The following is a 21,453-nucleotide window of genomic DNA, read 5'->3' as shown; positions in this document are numbered from 1 at the left end:
CCAGTGTTCCTTTGTATTTCTTTAAGTGTGTTATTAAAGTCCTTCTTGAAGTCCTCTACCATCATCATGAGATATGCTTTTAGATCCGTGTCTAGCTTTTCCGGTGTGTTGGGGTGCCCTGGACTGGGCGAAGTGGGAGTGCTGGGTTCTGATGATGGTGAGTGGTCTTGGTTTCTGTTAGTAAGATTATTACGTTTACCTTTCGCCATCTGGTAATCTCTGGGGTTAGTTGTTGTCGTTGTCACTGTTTAAAGATTGGAGCAGAAGCTGTGTTCCACTCAGCAGCAGTCTCAAAATCCTGGGTAGCTGGCGGGTGTCAGCGGACCCTGCGCTGTAGCTACCCCGGTGCTGGTCCGGCCGGAAGTGGCCTGTGGTCCTACTTAGGCCGTTTTTCTGCTTCCCTAATAATGCAGTCTCAGGTCCCGCGCGCAATTGGATTGGAGCAGAAGCTGTGTTCCACTCACCAGAAGTCTTAAGATCCTGTGGCGGGTGTTGTGGGTAGCTGGCGAGTGTCAGCCGACCCTGGGCCCTAGCTACCCCGGCGCTTTTCTGACTGGAGAGGCTTGTGGCCCTACTGAGGCCGGATTTCTGCCTCCCCAACCAAAGCAGTCTCAGGTCCTGCGTGATTGGACTGGAGCAGAAGCTGTGTTCCACTCACCAGCAGTCTCAAAATCCTGTGGCGGGGGTCCTGGGTAGCTGGCGGGTGTCAGCCGACCCTGCTAGCTACCCTGGTGCTGGTCCGGCCGGAAGTGGCCTGTGGTCCTCAATGAGGTACAGATCTAAACAGAGAATTCAAGAGAGAAAATTCAATGGTTGAAAAACACTTAAAGGAACATTCAACATCCTTAGTCACCAGGGAAATGCAAATCAAAACGACTTTGAGATTTCATCTTACACCTGCCAGTGAAGATGCATAAAACAAGTGACAGCTCATGCTGGTGAGTTTGATGGCTTGTATATGCTCTGCCCAGTTATTGGCACTATTAGAAGGTGTGGCCCTGTTGGAGTGGGTGTGGCCTTGTTGGAGTAGGTGGGTCACTGTGGACATGGGCTTTGAGACCCTCCTCCTAGGTGCTAGCAGCCTTCAGAAGAAGATGTAGAACTCTCAGCTCCTCCTGCACCATAACAGCTTGGATGCTGTCATGTTCCTGGCAGAGGTAATGGACTGAACCTCTGAACCTGTAAGCCAGCCCCAATGAAATGTTGTCCTTATAAGAATTACCTTGGTCACCGGGCATGGTGGTGCATGCCTTTAATCCCAGCACTCGGGAGGCAGAGGCAGGCAGATTTCTGAGTTCGAGGCCAGCCTGATCTACAGAATGAGTTCCAGGACAGCCAGGGCTATCCAGAGAAACCCTGTCTTGGAAAAAAAAAATTGTCTTGGTCATGGTGTCTCTTCACAGCAGTAAAACCCTAACTAAAACAGTGAGGCTGTGGAGCAAGGAGAACACTCCTCCATTGATGGTGGGAGTGCAAACTTATACAGCCACTATGGAAATCAGTGACAGTTCCTCAGAAAGATGAGAACAGATTTACCTCCAGATCCAGCTATACTCTTCTTGAACATATACCCAAAGGACACGTCATCCTACCATAAAGACACTTGCTCAGCTAAGCTCATTGTTGCTTTATTCATAATAGCCAGAAAATGGAAACAACGTAGATGTCCCTTAACAGAAGATGGATAGAGAAAATGTGGTACATTTACACACTGGAACATTATCTAATCATTTAAAAAATATGAAATCTGCAGATGAATTAATGGGACTAGAAAAAAAAATCACCCTTGGTAGAATAACCCAGATCAAAAAAAAAAAAAAAAGGACAAATATGGTATGTATTAGTTTATATGTGTATATTAGCTGTTAAGTCAATGGTAACCAAGGCACAATCCATAGAACCACAGAGGTTAGGTATAGATTAAGGGACTTGGGGTTTGGAGGGGTGGAAGCAGATGGAAGCAGTCCTATGAAAAGGACATATGAATAGATAGTTATAGATGGATGGGGTGGGGAGCTGGAATGAGAGGAACAAATGGAGAGAGGAAGAGAAGAGGGGGATGAAGCAGGGAATATGAGGAGGGACAGCTACAGTTAAGGACCATTTCAGGGATATGGGGTCAGAGGAGCAAGCCACAGGGGGCTGGCCTGAATGGAGTAAGAGTGAGGTAAAGGAATCTCCAAACCCATGCTGAGACATCAGGAGTCCTCCCTGCCCTGAGCCTGCATGTCCTGGTGCACACAGACCTATGTCCCTACCTTTACCCAACCAGAGTAGGTCAAGAAAAAGTCTGGTAGCCAGGTTAAACCTCCCTTCCCCCTTATAAGGTCATGTCTAGCAGCATCTGCAATTCCTCCTTATGCAAAGGAGGCATCCTCAGCACCCTGGTCCTGGCCAACGATGTACACTCGCCTCATAACCCCTACTCACCCCTCAAAGGATTAAATAGCCTTTGTTCCCCCCACCCCCATTAAAGGAGCTGCTCGATGTAGCCTGCCTTCTAAGAGGTCTGTTCTTGTCACACTCACATGGGGCTGAGGTCTGCATCATCCCGCTGTTCCCGTCTTCCCTCCCCTCACAGGCCACCAAGTCTGATCTACGGTGATCATGCTGTTCAGGGAGCAGGAATGTATTGGGAATGGCAGAGGGGCAGTACAGAAACCTAACAATTCAGTAGCTTCTTAAGATATAAATGAAAGCTAACTGAAATCGCAAAATAATGTGAGTCAGAGCCCCAACTGGCCATCTCTTGTCACCAAATGAAGCTTCTAGAACCAAGAGTGGGCTACATCCGAGTTTCTGGCTAAAGGGGTCCTATGAGAACCCCCAAACAACCCAGGCTGCTGCCAAGACTATAGGTTGCTCTCCCCAAACTGACCACAAGGCCTCATGGATGAAAACAACACCCATACAACTCACTGAGAGAAATCAAGGTGGTACCTGTTGGCATCAAAGGACCAGTTTTGCAGATCCCTCCAAACTCAGGATGTCACACATAGGTGTCACCTGTTGCTATGGCTACCACATACTTTCCCAGAGCCCACTTCCCACACTCACCAGGGAACAGATTATATCACAGACTATATAAAAGACAGACCTTTCCCCTCTTTCACCTCCCTTTTATTCTTTTCTCCTTTGTCTCTCTCTCTCCCCCTTTTTGTCCCCAGTAAAACATCTTACACTTGGAGCTGCTTTGACCTTGTGTGGTATGTTCAGACATGAGCCACTATTATAACACATCAGTGCCTACATAGAGCCTTCACCTCTACATGTTAGTCTTTTGGGGGTACAGGGAGGTATTCTTCCTTCCTTCTTCTGACATGTGCTACTGAAGGAGAAACATAAACACCACCCAGACACAAAACCTTTGGTCTACAGCGATGTTCTGCTTGCAAGACAGGCTAGTGCAATGGTGGTACAAAGTTTTGTGGGAGTGAACAACCAGTGTATGATTCCACTGAAGGCCCACTCTACAAGATGGAACCCAGGTCTAACACTGCTTGGGTGACCAAGAACCTGAGACTAAATAGCCCAAGAACGTAGGGCAAAACCAAATACTACTGTTGTCAAACAAACAAAAGCAAACAAGCAACCCAAAAACAAAAGCAATAAAACAACTCCTAATGACATTCTGCCATACTCATAGATTAGCACCTTGCTCAGCCATCTTCAGAGAAGCTTCCTCCTTCAGCAGATGGGAGCAACAGTGAGACATTATGCTGAGACATTATGTTGAGACCTACAGTGAGACATTATGCTGAGAGTGAGACCTTGAAACCCTCAGCCCTAAACCAGATATCTCTATCAAATCCCCCCACCCCCCACCCCAGGCTCAGGGAAAGCCACTGAATGGTGCACTTTGCATATTCATTATGGCTTCAAGTTTAGCAGTATTTTTTACAGAATTTTTGAGTATGTAAATGAGCGAGTCTTTGTTCCTTGTGCCTGCTCCTAGGATCTTTTCCTGTTTTGTTTTGTTTTGTTTTGTTTTGTTTTGTCTTTGTCCAATTCCAATGTGTTAGGTTTTTTAATCTAATTATATTATACAATTACATTTTATTATTATTCCTTAGAAGGTTGTTTGTTTCCTAATGAATGACAGAAAGGGATGGATCCAAATGAGAGGGAAAGAAGAGCGGGGAGGAAGAGAAGGAGGGGAAACCATAATCAGGATATATTGTACGAGGAAAATTATACACACACACACACATTCATTAAAAGAGGGGAAAGGTGGTACTTCTCCTCAGAGTTAGTATACCAGGTACCAGAGACCCACTCACTTCACAGTGACTTCCCTGGTTGTCCCTTCATGTGTGTAGACCCGGGAAGTATTTCTCAGGGAGGGTGGAGATGGGGAGGAGGTTCTAGTACCCTTTCTCCATGAGTCCAGTTAGCAGGACTGAACACTTTGGGAGTCCCAATTCAAAACCCTGTGGTCCTTTTGGAGGTCCAGAGCTACCTGATTCCCAAACGTGAGAGGAGACAGATTTTTGGCAGGAGATGTAGTAGAGATGTAGTAGAGAGAGGCTGCATACTTGGCACACCTGAGTTTCTCAGTGAGTGGCTAATGAGCAGCCATCAGGGCCTGAGCAGGCACTGGTCCTGCAGCTACCTTGTTCAGACATAGGGCTGACAACCACCTTGCTTGGCACCGCTGTGATTTCTGGCAGGTGAAGAAAGGTCAGATCTATGTGTTTAGGTGACAGGGGAGGTCAGGGGGTGACAGAGGTGACAGAGAAGTGCTATAAAGAAAACACTAGGAACCAGGGATGGGGGGGGGGTCAGGTCAGGGCATGGATTAGACCAGAGTGTCCTCATAGCTCTTCAAGCTAATTTCCAACTCAAAGCACAGGGAACAACCAAGCAAATTGGCCATAAATGATTAACTTCTAGACTAGAGATCATCTATAAATATGGGCAACAGTGACTGGAAGAGCCTAAGGCCAGCTCCAGCAACACTGGGGACATTGACAGCCTAGCCTTCTTCACATCCTTTCCCTCAAGGACAGGAATTGCCTGGGTTGGGGCTGTAGATCTCAAAGGCTGATTGTATCCCAGCTTTGAAAATGTGGCAGATTTATCAAAAGGATCCTGAAGCTGGGATGCCAAAAACAAGAACAATATACTTACACACACACACATGCACACACACACGCACACACACACACACACACACACACACACTGAAGCTGCCGAGTGACTCCATGTTGCTCAGCCGGTCCTCAGCCACCAGAAGGATTCAAAGCAGATCTTAATTGGAAGGGCTGATTGAGATACAGAATGCAGACGCACAGCACATTAACCCCAGGCCTCTGCTTCCAAGCAGCTTGGTATCACAAGTATATTTTCAAATTGGAGAACAGCCCCATTCCCTGGGGAGTTCTTGTTTCACCAGACAAAGCCTAGCCAGGACTTCAACAAATAAAATGCAAATGAGAATGGAGAAAATTAATTAGAAACAAAGATCAGAATTTCTTTTCATTAACTCTTAAACACGCACACACACACTTCAAACTAGCCTTGAAGCATGCTAATTTGCTCAAATTAAAATGCAATTCACCACGTGGTTTCTTTGCAGTGACCTTGCAACCCTAAAATTAATGAAGTGGTGAGCCCAGAGTCGGTGGCTTAAAGGGTACTTTCCCCTCTGGAGTGGAAGGTCAGAGTAACATTAGGAGGCGTGTGACTGGTCCTAAAATATTCTTCCCTTAGGATGTGGGAAGCAAGCACAACCTTGCAAGGTTGCTAATCTCTCTGGGACAGGCGATAAGTATATGATTCTGGAAATATGTAAAATAACTATTATAGTTTTATTTTACACCGCATCCATACTGACACAAACTCAGGGTCCTGTGGGAGCTTCCTCCCCATGCCCCACTATCAGGGTCTCATGTTCTGAACTGAGCAGGAGGATCACAGGTTCAAGGCCAAGTTAGGGAGATTTGGCCTCAAGATAAAATAAGGACTGTGCGGGGTGTGGTGGCGCATGCCTTTAATCCCAGCACTCGGGAGGCAGAGGCAGGCGGATTTCTGAGTTCGAGGCCAGCCTGATCTACAGAGTGAGTTCCAGGACAGCCAGGACTACACAGAGAAACACTGTCTCGAAAAACCAAAAAGAAAAAAAAAAAAAAAAACCTAAAATAAGGACTGCAATGTAGCTCAGTGCAGAGAACTTGCCCAGTAACAACAAACCGTTGCATTTATATTTATAGATATACAAGCTTTTCTTTCTATTTTTTTTCTTTGGTCTTCCCGGGGATAGAGATTCCACACAAGTTCTCTACAACTATACACACCTAATCCTATGCGCAAATTGTCCTGGATAGTTTTGTGCCAACTTGACACAGGGTAAAGTCTTCTGAGAGGAGGGAACTTCAATTAAGAAAAAGCTGCCATATGATTGGGCTATAGGCAAACCTGTAGGGCATTTTCTCAATTAGTGGTTGATGGGGAGGGCCCCGCCTAGGTCAGCAGTGCCATACCTGGGTCAGTGGTCCTGGTTCTATAAGAAGCTGAGCAAGCCATGCTAAGCAAGCCAGGAAGCAGCACCCCTCCATGGCCTCTGCATCAGCTCCTGCCTCCGGGTTCCAGTCCTGCTTGAGTTTCTGTCCTGACTTCCTCCAGTGATGGACTATGACCTGGAAGTGTACGCCTAATAAAGTGTACGCCTTTCCTCTACCTGATTTGATCATGATGTTTCGTTGGAACAAATATATTTTAAATGATTGCTTTTTTAGGAGTACTTTGCCTGTGTGTGTGTATGATCAACATGGTCTTGTGCTTGCAGAGGCAAGAAGAGGCATCACGTCTACTGGAACTGGAGTTACAGATAGCTGTGAGCCACCATGTAGGTGATAGGAACGAGACTTGGGTCATATGGAAGAGCATTCAGTGCTCTTAACCATTGAGCCACTTCTGCCGTCCCTGCAAATATTTCTTTAGATAAACTCTTAGGTGCAGAATTCCCTGATCTAAAAAACTAAATTGTGATAGATAGCCTATTTTTCTAAGGATTGGCAATTGGTGCTCTGATTACCACAATTTAATCTGAGCTGGTCCACAGAGGTTAGGACAGCTACTAGAAGGCCCACAAACAGGCATTTACCACAGAGAGGAAGCGTATAACAAATCAGTACCAACCGAGTTGGATCTTATAAATAAAAGAGTTAGCAGCCTGGGAGGATGGCTCAGGGGGTGAAGGGTTTGCTACAAAAACATGAAAACTTGAGTTTGGATCTAGCACCCACATAGAAGCTGGGCCTAACATGCATGCTTGTAATGCCAGCACTGGGGGAGCAGAGACAGGAAGATCTGTGGGGACTTACTGGCCACTAGTGTAGCCAAAATGCCATCTCTGAGTTTAGCAAGAGACCCTGCCTCAAAGATAAAGTCATGAGCAACTGAGAACTACATCTTGATGTCAAACTGTGGGAAAGCACACACACATACACATACGCACAGGGACACACACACATGCACACACACGCATGCATGAATATAATAATTTTATTGTAGATTTAAGTATAGACATTAATACTAAGAAAGATGTTCTGGGTGTAGTGGAACCTGTATCAAATCCCAGGACTAGGGAGAAAGAGGTCAGAGGAGTAGGCAGTCAAGGTCATCCTCGGCTACATAGCAAGTCTGAGTTTAGCCTGGGCTACTTGAGACCATGTCTCAGAAAAGGAGAGAAAGAGAAGAAGGAGAAAGAGGAAGAGAGGGGAGGGGAGAGGAGGGGAGGGGAAGGGAGGGGAGGCACTCTGGCCTAGCCGGTAAAGGCACTTGCTGCCAAGACAAATCACCTGAGTTCAATTCCAGGACCCACAGGGTGGAGGGAAAAAGCTTTCTCCACTTATCCTCTGATTGGCACATGCTTGTCCTGGCATGCACACAGCTGAACACATGCACATCGTACATGGACACGCATACACACATACCACATGTACACACACAGTAAGTGTAAACATTTTTTACGGATGAAGAGTATGTGTGCACGCTTCTCAAGCGACAGCCAAGTTTGTCTTTACAATAGCCCTGTGTATGGTTTGTGGAGGCCTCTGAAGCTAGATCTCAGGGCTTGCCAAGGATGGGGGTTGGGTGGCAAATGAGATCACGGGGTATACCCACAGGTCACTAGAGAATTAAGACATATTTTTATGGTAATCAAATAATTTATCCTTGTTTGTGAGATTCCCAGAAAATTGCAGGTTTTCAGCTGAAAATGGACTAAGATCACACTTGAAGGTCACACTTAGGACAAGCAAAGTTCATGGCTATTTTCATACTCTTACTATGAAACTATCCCCACATGAAAGACACACCGTTTCTATGCAGGCAATCCTCACAGCAAGCAAGGCATGTGACTCAAAATAGCAACTCAGGCAAAGGCACAGAGGTAGGGGAAATGCTAAAGAAATAACAGTAAGAGACTGGGGCTATGAGCTGGTCTATTTTCAGGGTCTTTAAAAAAGATTTATTCTTACTCACATATATGTGTGTGTGCACATGTCTGTGAATGTGTGTATACCGTGTGGGGGGGTACTTGTACAGGCCAGCAGAAGGTGTCAGGTTCCCTGTAGCTAGAGTTATAGGTGGTTGAGAGGCACCCAACAGGAGCTAGGAACCAAACTCCAGTCACCTTTAAGAGCAGTCCCCACTCTTAAGCACTGAGACGTTTCTCCAGCCCCAGTTTCAGTCTTTACAGACCAGGCTAAGGGGTCTGCCCATCACCCTATAGGAACTAGGGAGCCCCTGTCGTTAAATAACTGCAGGCAAGGGATGTGTCAGTCATAACACTCTTTGATGATGAGATCTCCTGAGAGAGAAGAGCTAGAGTGAAGGGTGATGGGAAATACCAGTGTGTGAAATATCTAAGTTGAGCATAGACAGAGCAAGGCAGGGGGAATGAATCGATGTAGTATTTACAGCACCCAGTGCTCAGACAGTAGCACTGAGGCAGGATAGACAGACAGCACAATTCAAGGGACATGAAGAAAAAGGAACTTCACTCAGGAGTCTTGTTGAAGTCTGTCTTAGTTAGGATTTTACTGCTATGAACAGACACCAGGACCAGCGCAACTCTCATAAGGACAGCATTTAATTGAGGCTGGCTTACAGGTTCAGAGGTTCAGTCCATTATCATCAAGATGGGAGCATGGCAGCATCCAGGCAGACATGGTGCAGGAGGAGCTGAGCGTTCTACAGCTTCATCTGAAGGCTGCTAGCAGAAGACTGGTTTCCAAGCAGGTAGGATTAAGGGTCTTAAAGCCACGCAGGGACACACCTACTCCAACAGGGCTACACCTTCTAATAGTGCCACTCCCTGAGCTGAGCATATACAAACCAAACAAAGTCTCTCTCTCCCTAAGAGTCAAGGCTTCTAAGCTTACTCTCCAAGTGCCAACATTATGTACATTCATTGCTACACTCAGCTTCTGTGAGGATTCTAGAGATCCAGACTCAGGTCCTTCCATTTGGCTAGCACGAACATCACCCACCGTAGTTTATACACACACAGAGATACACACATACATGCATGCAAATAAAAATAAATCCCTTTTAAAGGTGCTAAACTCATCGCCAAATGTCTGCAGTAGTGAATGGTCAATGCTAAGCTCCTGGCTGGTTTTGCTGACCGTAACCCCTCCGTGAAAGAAAAACCCAATGGCACATCCCAGAAGCTAACATACAGCAAATGCTGTGGACCTCACTACATCTCCACACCCTGTTGTAACAACCAGAACTAGAAGGTAGAAGTGCCACCAATTCCTAAAATACAGGAGTTGCCATTTGGGAAACAGCTTCTAGTAGCTTCTGTATTCCAAGAAAGGTGAAAGTGGGCAACAGTATCAAGTCAGAGGTTAGAGTTGACTGAAGTTCATGTTCCAGGGAACAGGAGCAGCCAGCATTGTACATAAGGCCTGTTTCCTAAAAGGCTCCCAGCTTGGTTTTAAAGGTTCTTGCAATTTTGCTTTCGTTGTGATTTTCCTTTATATTGTTATGGCAGGCAGCCACACTGACAGCGTACACACCCTGGAACTGGCTAACACTGCAGATTCCTCTGTGGGGGTGGGGATGGGGCGGGGGCGGGGCGTTGCTGTGGCTCCATCTTAAACTGTACAGGTTAGTGCCATTAGTATATTATGGTCATTGTCAGACCTTAGAACATCTCCTCACTCTGGAAACCTGCGGTATCAGCAGTCCTTCCCCTGCCAACCCCCCCCCCCAAGCCTCTGGCAATGGTTCTTGTCTTTTATCTGTTCGGTTTCAATATTATTTATCACGGCGTGCATAAGTCTGCATGATATGGGGGCAGGTGCGTGTGCCATGTCATGCACATGGTCAGAGCACAACTCTGCAAAGTCCTTTTCCTCTTCACATTGACATGGGTCACAGGAATCCATGCAGCCTAAGTCCCCAGGCCTGCAAGGCATCTCCACCTGCTGAGCCGTCTCACAGACAGACTTCTTGGGTCCTGAGAGTGAGATGTGAACTGCATAGAACACATCTCTGCTGGGAGAGGCACATCTGTTTCCATAATAGCCTTTACTTATCTCGTTCTCCCCACTAAATAAATATTTCTGTTCTTTAAAGTCCTTGAGGGCTTCGCGGCTTGACGAACGTCCGCGCTGCTTCTCTCGCTTCCCGTCCGCTGTGGCCGGGCGAGGGGGGGCCTTCCGGAGCCATGGAGGACGAGGTGGTTCGCATTGCCAAGAAGATGGACAAAATGGTGCAGAAAAAGAATGCTGCTGGCGCATTGGATTTGCTGAAAGAGCTTAAGAATATTCCGATGACCCTAGAATTGCTACAGTCCACGAGAATTGGAATGTCTGTCAATGCTCTTCGCAAGCAGAGTACAGACGAAGAAGTCACATCTCTAGCCAAATCTCTCATCAAATCCTGGAAAAAATTATTAGATGGACCATCAACTGATAAAGATCCTGAAGAAAAGAAAAAAGAACCTGCAATTTCATCACAGAATAGCCCTGAAGCAAGAGAAGAAAGTAGTTCCAGCAGCAATGTAAGCAGCAGAAAGGATGAGACAAATGCTCGAGATACTTATGTTTCATCTTTTCCTCGGGCACCAAGCACTTCTGATTCTGTGCGATTAAAATGTAGGGAGATGCTTGCTGCAGCTCTTCGGACAGGAGATGATTATGTTGCTATTGGAGCTGATGAAGAAGAACTGGGATCTCAGATTGAGGAAGCTATATATCAAGAAATAAGGAATACAGACATGAAGTACAAAAACAGAGTACGAAGTAGGATATCAAATCTTAAAGATGCAAAGAATCCAAATTTAAGGAAAAACGTGCTGTGTGGGAATATTCCTCCTGACCTATTTGCTAGAATGACAGCAGAGGAAATGGCTAGTGATGAGCTCAAAGAGATGAGGAAAAACCTGACCAAAGAAGCCATCAGGGAGCATCAGATGGCCAAGACTGGTGGGACCCAGACTGACTTGTTCACTTGTGGCAAATATAAAAAGAAGAACTGCACTTACACACAGGTGCAAACTCGTAGTGCTGATGAACCAATGACAACATTTGTTGTATGTAATGAATGTGGAAATCGGTGGAAGTTCTGTTGAGTTTGGAAGAATTGGCAAAGTATCTGGACCATTAAGAAAAACTAATTTTGTAATTAGCTTTAAAATTAAGCCAGGCAACTCGTTTCCCTGCAAGTGAAATTTGTAAACAACATACATCTCATGGGTTGGTCTTTGTTGTTCACCTGACAGTCTTTCTTAAATGCCTTCTGTGGTCTCAGATCAGCTAGGAGACCATAAAATAATTATATAATGCGTTGCTTTGTTTTTCTCTTTCATAAGTTGATGTTGCATTTTATTAAATAATTAACTTTTTATAGCCTAGAACACAAAAATTCTGTTCATCTGTTAATGCAAAAAGATAAATTGCTTTTCTCATTGGTATGTACCTAAACATGTTAAAAGGAAAAGGCATAATATAAATTTTAGAGTTACCAAATGTAGTGTGTATTCCAATAGTACATGGCCAGCTTATCAAAGTTGTGCACACAATTTGAACTAGCATATTACTTTACTCTTAAATTACTGTGCTCACAAAGCCTCAGATCCTTGGATCTCTTGCATCTGTGACTAACCACAGTGATCATTTCTTTTATTTCTCATACATATATATTACCATTTTAATAGATTTTACTTTGAAAACGGACTTGGTTGCCATCAATTTATTTTATTTGACTTTGTGCTGTATTTTAGTTTTACAGAACTCTCTTATAATTTCCTAAGCTTTTCATAAAGCCCACCACAGGCATACTTCTGATGAATTTTCCCCACTAGGAAGACATGCTATGAAGAAAATGCTAGTATCTTAGTAGAGTTCCTGGAGGCAGCACTTGGAAATCTACTGACCAAGGATTAAGCCTGAGAACTGTGTAAATCATTAAGCTATGCTCTTTGTGTATGGAAGTTGCAAAAAAAGGAAACATCCTTTAGACCGAATCTTTTGTGCTGAAATTTTTCTTACATGATGATGTCAAGCCAACTGAAATGTAGGCTGTAGCAAATAGTTTTACGAAACATATTTCACAATTAAGTTTTACTTTTTAAATGTGTCCCACTTGTTTTGCTAGTAATAAGCAGTGGTTTTCACATCGTCTTCCTGACACAGATGTTGTAATGCATATAGTAAAGGCCACTTTTATAAAGCCTACAACTTACGTGCTTCCGCCTGTGTTCAGACTTCTGTGTAAAGACCGTTGCACAAGCTTTGCACTCTTCTATGCTCTGCTTTGCAGACCGTTTGTCAAAACATGGAAAACAATATGTCCATGTTAAAAGGATTGGTCCGCCAGGCATGGTGGCCCCCGACTTTAATCCCAGCACTCGGGAGGCAGAGGCAGGCGGATTTCTGAGTTCGAGGCCAGCCTGGTCTACAAAGTGAGTTCCAGGACAGCCAGGGCTATACAGACAAACCCTGTCTCGAAACACCACCCACCCCCCCCCAAAAGAAAAAGAAAAAGATTGGTCCATGGGTAATTTCTGTTACTTTAAAAATAAAGTACAGTTTGAAAGAATTAGTTTAAAAGTAATAAGGTTAAAATAGTCCCACTTTTAAGTGATCCATTTTAAAATTTGTAAATCAATAAAGTTTTTTGTTGTTAAAAAAAAAAATAAATAAAATCCTTGAGGCTGCCTAAGATCCATGAGTTTGCGTCACAGGATTTATGTACCCTTACAAAAAAAAAAAAAAAAACCAGCTCTTTTGATTCTTGCTTAATTCAGTTCATCTGTCATGGGATGAGATGAAACTACTAGGGTAGAAAACTAAGGAATCTTGTTAAAAGCTAGATGGCTTTCTACTGGATTAGTGTATGGGATTTGCTTTTTGTGTGACACAATGGGCTCTCTTGTCTAATTTTAGATTCGATAAAGCATTTCCTGGGATCCACAGAGCCTCCCCCACCCCCACCCCCCGCCCCCGGCTTCTCTTATTACTGGGCATACACACAGAGACCGGAGATTTTATGAAAAGGAAGAAGAAAAAAGGAGAGAAAGAATTGGTGTCTTGTGTCTTTGATCACTGATACAGCTCTGTCGAGAAAGACTCCACACGGTACCCTGTAGCTTCCTGAACGACGCTCACCAGTTGTGCTGGGAGACAGCTTGGTTGTGAGAGTTATCTGCCTGGCACCACATAAACTAGTGTGCGTTGATGCATGTGTGCCTGCAGTCACAGCACTAAGGAAATAGACCCAGGAGAACCAGGAGTTCAAGGATACCCTCAGCTAGGTAGTGAGTTCGAGGCTAACCTTGGAAATGTGTAACTCTTTAAAAAGATGAAGTTCATCAGAAATACACACATTTAAAAGGCATACGTATTTTATATTTTATACTCATTATATTCCATGAGGTCATTTGTTACCCTCCTAGTGACTCCGTAACCCTCAGCATAGTCACTCAGAAAGGGACTTCTATACATCTACTCTGGTCTAGGTCCCTCATACTATAAAGGAGGATGCCAACTGTAACTCAAAGAGATTCTTTACTGTCACTCCAAGTGTGGTCCATGGGCCAACAGCACCTGCAGTCCCAGAGAGCTCATCAGAATCTCAGAGCCTCAGCCCTGAGCCCACCTACAGAATCCCACCTGTCTGTCACCAGAAGGTTGAGTCTGTTCTAAACTCCTGAGGGACCTGTTAACCAAACTCCATTCTTACTGTCTAGTCTTGGCAGTCATTCAAACGATCCCTACTGGGGTGTAAATATTTGGGGAATCTAAGTCTTATTTGAAATATCTTATTTATGTTGTGTGTACAGATGTGTGCACCTAAGTGTATTTGTGCATGCATGTGTGTGCACATGCATATGGAGGCCAGAAGTCAACATCAGGTGTCTTAATACATCTCTCTACACCTTGCTTTTTGATACAGGATCAGGGGTCACTGATGCAGCTAAACTGGCTGGCGTCCTCCTTAATGCTGGGATTGCCTGCCCCAGCTTGTACACAGGATCCAGAGACTGAACTCAAGCCCTTATGCTTAAGCAAGTGCGATACTAACTGAGCCATCCTGCCACCCACACCATCTCATTTTGAGCAATTTTGGAGACATCAGAAGAGGTTCATGCCCTAACCAGGTTGGAATCCTACCAACTATAGAAAAGTGGACGTCCATCATGGAAAGTTTTACTTAAAATCATGGCTTTTCCTTGTAAAGGCAATTCGTGATTGCCACAGGAAACCAGAAGTACCGGGAAGAAATTAAAATCACTAGAATTTCTACCTGAGTATTCAATACTTAGTACCTTGCTACATTTTTTATGTATGCACGTACTAAGTGCTATTACCAATTATAATAGTGATTTTATAAAACTGGGGCATAAAATGGAGACAATCTGTGTCTTTTTTCATATATTATTATTTTCAGTACCCTAACATTTTTCAATATGGTTTTGTTTTTTTACTTCATTTTCATTTCTGTTTGAATCTGGATTTCATGTGCCCAGGCTAGCCTTGAACCCCAGATCCCACCTCTACCTCCCAAATGCTGGGACTGCAGGTGCATGCAGACCATACCATTCAATATCATTGCAACGGCCTTATTTTCTTGGGTAACAAAACCACGTCTTCCTCACGAGCTCTCATTTTCCTGCCTCAGCCTCCCTTCTATGGGGTTGCAAGCCTGAAACACCACACTCAGCTAATATTTTTTTAAACCCTTATAAAAACCCTTGCATATGCCAACACACCAGACCCATTTGGCACCCTCACACAGAACACCCAACTAATAGAGAGAATGAGTTTTGCAACAGCTTTCTTGCAAAGCAGCCAAGTACGGTTACTGGAGTCTGTCTCTAATCAGTGTCCCCAAAGATGGCTTAGGGGTATCTGTGAGATAAAGAAGCAGGGCGTGCTCAGGAGTAATGAAGGGGAGCAGTTAGTGATCTGCACAGCTCATCAACCTTCTAGACTCTTCAGAGACTGCTACCGAGGGGGATCTCCTAGCAGACACTTTGTGGGTCCGAGTGGAGGCCTCTGACAGTGTATGACGCTTTGTGCTATCTCCTCTGAATGACTACTTAGGCAGTCGTTGCCATCATCACCCATAGCAGAGGTCCAGCCACGGCAACGCTAATGGGCCGTATGCTTAGCTGCAGGACCTGTGAAGTTGGTGACTCTAAGCAGCTCACAGCAAACAGAGCCGGAGGGAATGTTCAAGCCTTCCCTCAGTTTTATGCCGAATCTTCTCATGACTTTCGATTGTCTCTGTGAATTTTCAGAAGTACAGGTCACAGAGCATAACATTTTTTGGTGTGGTTTGGTTTGCGGGGATTGTTGTGTTCTAATTGAGGGTTTGAGCGATATTTGAGCTCACAGAGCTATTGGTTGAGTAGGACTTTTGTCTCAAAATCAGTCATCTCTTTGAGGTTAACATCAATGCATAATGTGTGGGTATCCAATGGGGAAACGCTTTCTAGACAGCTGAGCCAGGCCACGCCCACAGCTGGAGTGCCTTGCTTTTACCTCCTCTACCAGCAATTTTTCTTTTGTTTTGCTTTGCTTTTACATTTATTTTATGTATGTAGTTGCCTGCATGCATGCATACCCACCATGTTCTTACCTGGTGCCCTCGAAGGTCGGAAGACAGCATCAGATCTCTTGGAACTGGAGTTATAGACAGTTGTCAGCCACCATGTTGGTGCTGGGAATTGAACACGGATCCTCTGTAAGAGCAGTCAGTGCTCTTAACTACTGAGCCATCTCTCTCTAACCTCCTCATTTCTTTTTTCGTGATTGTTTATGTTTCCTTTTACTTCTGAGTTTAAATTGCTTTATTTGTTTCTTTATTATGATATTTCCTTAAAAATGAACCATTCCCCCTACTGGAGCACTGAGGCCAGTGTCCACCCATCCCCCACAGCTTTGCATGATCTGGTTTCAGCCATCAGCCCCAGAAACAAGCTTGTCCAGCATGACTTTAACGATGTTTGGCCCCAGAGTAGGAATCCCCTTTCCAACTCAAAAGCAAGGAAGCAGCATCTCTGCTTCTTTAAGATTTCCTTTTTAATTACATGTATGGGCAGGGGAGGGGAGTCACACCTAAAGTGCAGGTGCCCAGGGAGTCCAGAGGCGTTGGGTGCCCTGAAGCTGGACTTACAGGTAATTGTGAGCAGCCTGACATGGACGCTGGGATTGAACTCAGGTCCTCTGCAAGGCAGGAGCCATGCATGTGCTAAAGCACTGAGCCCTCGCCTCTCTGCAGCCCTCCTCCTCCTTAGTACTTCAATGCAAGCTTTAGATGCTAACAAAGGCAGAGCCTTCATGCTGCCCACAAGCTGCCTGTGTGACGGAAAAAAACTGAGCGGAGCACAGTGTTTTTGTGTTATCCAAAGTCTCGCTGCATTTTGTTGGGCAGAATGCTGCCTTTCCTCTAAGTGTTCCTTGATATTTCTGGATAGAGCTTATTTAAAAACAACGTAAACATCAAAGGCAGTCTGTCTTTGCGTCTCTTTAGGGGTTGAGAAGGCCCTGTGTCCTATATTTCCCTCTTCCACTTGACTCATTTCAGGTTGACTCACTCTTTAAATTCCTTAGAGCACTTGCTCTTGAAAAACCCTGTAGACCATGGCGAGTGCTTGGGTTTGCCCTGTGGTACCTGACAGAATCCAATTACCTCCTTAAATCACAATGGTGTCTGCTTCTCCATCCATAAAATTCAGAGAAGTTTAGAGTTTAATCCCAACACTCAGGAGGCAGAGGCAGGAGGATCTCTGTGAGATCCCTGGTCAACATAGCCAGTTCCAGGTCATCCAGAACTGTATAGTGAGACCCTATCTCAATAAATAAATAAATAAATAAATAAATAAATAAATAAATAAAGTAATTATGCCAATTGTCTCATAAGACTGATATAACAGTTAAATGAAATCAGTTATTAAAAGTTGTTAACATGGTGCCTGGCATAAAATAAACACTGTCAGCTTACAAATCAAATGTCCTTTCTCCAAGTCCTTCAGCCCCCATAGGTTGTCCCACGTGACCCCTGCTTGCTGAGAAGGTGATTACTCCAGTTGCTTTCGTGCTTATCCAGGACCCTGGATGTTCTATATGCTCTTACTTCTATTGCAAGGAAAGAAGTTCTTCCTTGCCAAGACTGCTCTGGCTTTCACATCTCCTTCTACTCCTCTCCTTCCCTGCTTCTTGCTCTGCCCTTCCTTTCTCTTCTTCTCTCTACCACCCTTTTTCTCCCTTCCCTTCTTCCTTCCTCTGTCCTTCCCTCCCTCTGGCTTGGAACTTTTCTCAGTTCTTTCTTAGAATGAGTTGTTTTTCCCCCTGGGCTTCACCCTGTTTTCATTGTGAGCAATTCCTTCTTGCCCTGTTGCAACAAATCAACCTTTAACACCATGTTTCCATTATTCCTTGCTATATAATAAACTATTCTACATCTTAGTGGCCTCTCTGCGAGCTGGTAACTCTAGTGGCTGCTCTGCGAGCTGGTAACACTTGATGAAAAATGGTTCTGACGCTACAAAGGTATGGACACTAAACAAAGTGTATCAGTTATTTTGTTGCTGTGATGAAACACTGTGACCGAAAGCAAACTATGGAAGAGCTTATTCAGCTTTGCAATTCCAGAGGGAAGACAGCCCATCATGGCAGGGGAGACTTCATCAGCAGGGCATAGAGGGAGAGATAGATAGATAGATAGATAGATAGATAGATAGATAGATAGATAGATAGACAGCTAGAACTCTTAATGCTTACCCCAGTAACATATCCCCCCCAAGGTTACGCCTCCTGAAGGTTCTGCAATATTACAAAACAGCACCATCAAAGAGTCCAGGTGTTCATGAACCTGCCTAGGGGAATATTTCTCATTCATACCGCCACAGGCAATGATCACTTGGGGACCCTGGTGGCTTAAGTTCTGTCTGCTTTTCATCAGAGAGGAAAGACAGGCCCATGCTTTACTATCTCAGGCAAAGTTTCTAACTAGGGTTGATTCTAGGTATTCAGAAGAGAATGTCATTAAAATGACACTGGCAAAGTTAGAAAAGCAGTTTTGCTGATGTTGAACTTCAGAGATAACACCTAAAAACAGGCCCCAGAGCACCCTGAAAAGTCAGGATTCCTACTTTGTCAGAAACCATCTAGGAAAGGCTATGGCAAGCAAATGAGTTTCTTGGAGATGGCTGAGTTTTGTATGGCTGCGATGGGTGCACTCTGAAGAAGCCCAGCCCAGAGACTTCATCCCAGGATTGTTTCTCACTGTTGATATGCCTTTCCTGCCATTATTACATAGGCTAGTGATGCCTGAGGATCAGCCCATGCTATTGGGCAAATTTCCTGCAGATCAACATGAAGATGAATTTTCATGAATTAATGCTGTTAAGCTGAAGTACTGACTTTATAGAATTTCTGATCTGATTCAAATAATTTTAGGAAGTCAGTTTAAGAAGATGGTTTTAGTCTCATTGCCAGAAAGATGTAATAAAGTTCGAATCAAAAATAGAATGTGACTCCTCCTCGTAGAATAGTAAGTAAAGGTTTCATAATAAGGAATACAATAAGCTTTCATAAGCTTTACTAAGAAGAGAAATAGACTTGGGACAAATTTGTGATCATCTATTCCATGTCAGGTCCAAGGATAAAGCCACAGGTGTGCACTATGATAAAGCAAGGCCATGTGAAAGTGTTGTTTTGAATTTATAATGATATCACAGAATAAAACACTGCTTTGAACTTCCTATAACTCCCTTCTGTAACTCCCCTTTTGTGTAACATTTTGTCTATGAGGCAATTTTATAAAGAACTTTTGTCTAAGAAGGTATACAAATGCTATGTGTAGCATTTGTGGCTCTGCCCCCATCCATCAAATGTACATATATTTGTATCATACAAAATATATGTATATTTATATATGATATATATGTCCATCAAATATATCCATATATGTCTATCTATATGTATGTGTGTAGGTACATGTGTATGAATGTAAGTATGCATGAACACTTGAGGAAGCAGGTGGTCAGGCCAAAGTGTGCGCGAGCGTGCCTGTGTGTGTGTGCACGCTCGTGCTTCACTTTCTCCCTTTCTTTTTTTTCTTTTCTCTCTGGCTCATGAAGAGTTAATGAATTCTGAGTCTCTCTCCTGGTCATCAAGGGGCCCTTGAGCTAGAGAGAAAAGAGCTCAGATAACCAAGCTTTTTTTCTTTTTTTTTTTTAATTTTTAATATTTTTATTACATATTTTCCTCAATTACATTTCCAATGCTATCCCAAAAGTCCCCCATAGCGCCCCCCACTTCCCTACCCACCAATTCCCATTTTTTCTTAATCCCCTGCTCTTATCAGTGGGAGTTATATAGCCACTGACTTTCAACCACAGAATAGCAAAGAGTTAAAGAAGGTAGAAACTGCCGAAAGCAAGCAGTTGTGGCTACATTCACTGACTCTATATCCTCCTTTTCACTGCCTTCCTCAGTTTACCCTGAGATGCTGGGCTGAACTCCAGCACTGTTTCCCTACACCATCAGCACACCCCAGTGAGTCAAACAGTATGGCCATACTCCATATTCTTTGTCTCTGTCTCTCTTTGTCTCTCTCTTTGTCTCCCTGTCTCTGTCTCTCTCTATTTCTCTATCTCTGTGTACCTCTTTTTTTCTCTCTGACTGTCTCTTTCTATCTCCCTGTCTCTGTGTGTCTCTCTCTTTTTCTCTCTCTGTCTCTGCCTCTATCTCTCTGTCTCTGTGAATCTCTCTTTCTCTCTGTCTATCTCTGTGTCTCTGCACCCACCCACCCCCTCCATATATTTCAGCAGGGTTTTTTTTTTTTCCTTTTAAAAAGACATTTGTTTGTGCATGTGTATACTGGTCAGAAGACAACTTGTGTGGATCAATTCTTTCCTTCTACCATGTAGGCTTCATGAGTTGACCTCAACAGTTCCTTCTCCAAGCCAGCTGAAAGCAAATGGTTGATATGGGTGTATGGCATCACACTGGTGCAACCAACCTGCACAAAATACTGTAAATTTCCATTATTTGAGTTTTGCTTCAATGAGACAAGAAACAAGAATCTGGAAATAACCCAAACATAATAAAGGCTTTGTAAAAAAAAAAAAAAAGTAGGATAGCCAAAAAGAATGTCATTGCCTACAACTCCCACTTCTTTGCTATTGGCTGTGGCCTGCAATTTCGCTAAAGCTATTCCATGAGGGTAAATGTGATTCTTCACTCACAAGGCATTCCTTCATCTATGCAGGGGAGTTAAAGTGCTCTTTGGCCATCAGAAACAAGAGCTGGGGAACAAATTCCTGTCTGGATGATTTGTTAAGGAGATTTCTTTTTTTTTTTGATTTTTAATATTTTTATTACATATTTTCCTCAATTACATTTCCAATGCTATCCCAAAAGTCCCCCATAGCGCCCCCCACTTCCCTACCCACCCATTCCCATTCTTTTGGCCCTGGCATTCCCCTATATCGGGGCATATAAAGTTTGCAAGTCCAATGGGCCTCTCTTTCCATTGATGGCCGACTAGGCCATCTTTCGATACATATGCAGCTAGAGACAAGAGCTCCGGGGTACTGGTTAGTTCATCATGTTGTTCCAACTATAGGGTTGCAGATCCCTTTAGCTCCTTGGGTACTTTCTCTAGCTTCTCCATTGGGAGCCCTGTGATACATCCAATAGCTGACTGTGAACATCCACTCCTGTGTTTGCTAGGCCCCGGCATCGTCTCACAAGAGACAGCTATATTTGGGTCCTTTCAGCAAAATCTTGCTAGTGTATGCAATGGTGTCAGCGTTTAGAAGCTGATTATGGGATGGATCCCTGGATACGGCAGTCTCTAAATGGTCCATCCTTTCATCACAGCTACGAACTTTGTCTCTGTAACTCCTTCCCTGGGTGTTTTGTTCCCAATTCTAAGAAGGTGCACAGTGTCCACACTTTGGTCTTCATTCTTCTTGAG

The 21,453-nt window shown here is 44.1% G+C and overlaps 1 pseudogene; it reads left to right on the top strand.

The window, feature by feature from the left end:
- Positions 1-10,607: 10,607 nt before the first annotated feature.
- LOC110307682 (transcription elongation factor A protein 1 pseudogene) lies at positions 10,608-12,314 on the top strand (annotated as a pseudogene).
- The last annotated feature ends 9,139 nt before the right edge of the window (positions 12,315-21,453 follow it).

The sequence above is a fragment of the Mus caroli genome, unplaced genomic scaffold, assembly GCF_978045245.1.
Source record: "Mus caroli unplaced genomic scaffold, Mus_caroli_1 scaffold_15, whole genome shotgun sequence".
In the NCBI taxonomy this organism is placed as follows: Eukaryota; Metazoa; Chordata; class Mammalia; order Rodentia; family Muridae; genus Mus; species Mus caroli.
Note: the sequence above shows the minus strand (reverse complement) of the source record. Positions and strands in the feature narration are given on the sequence as shown.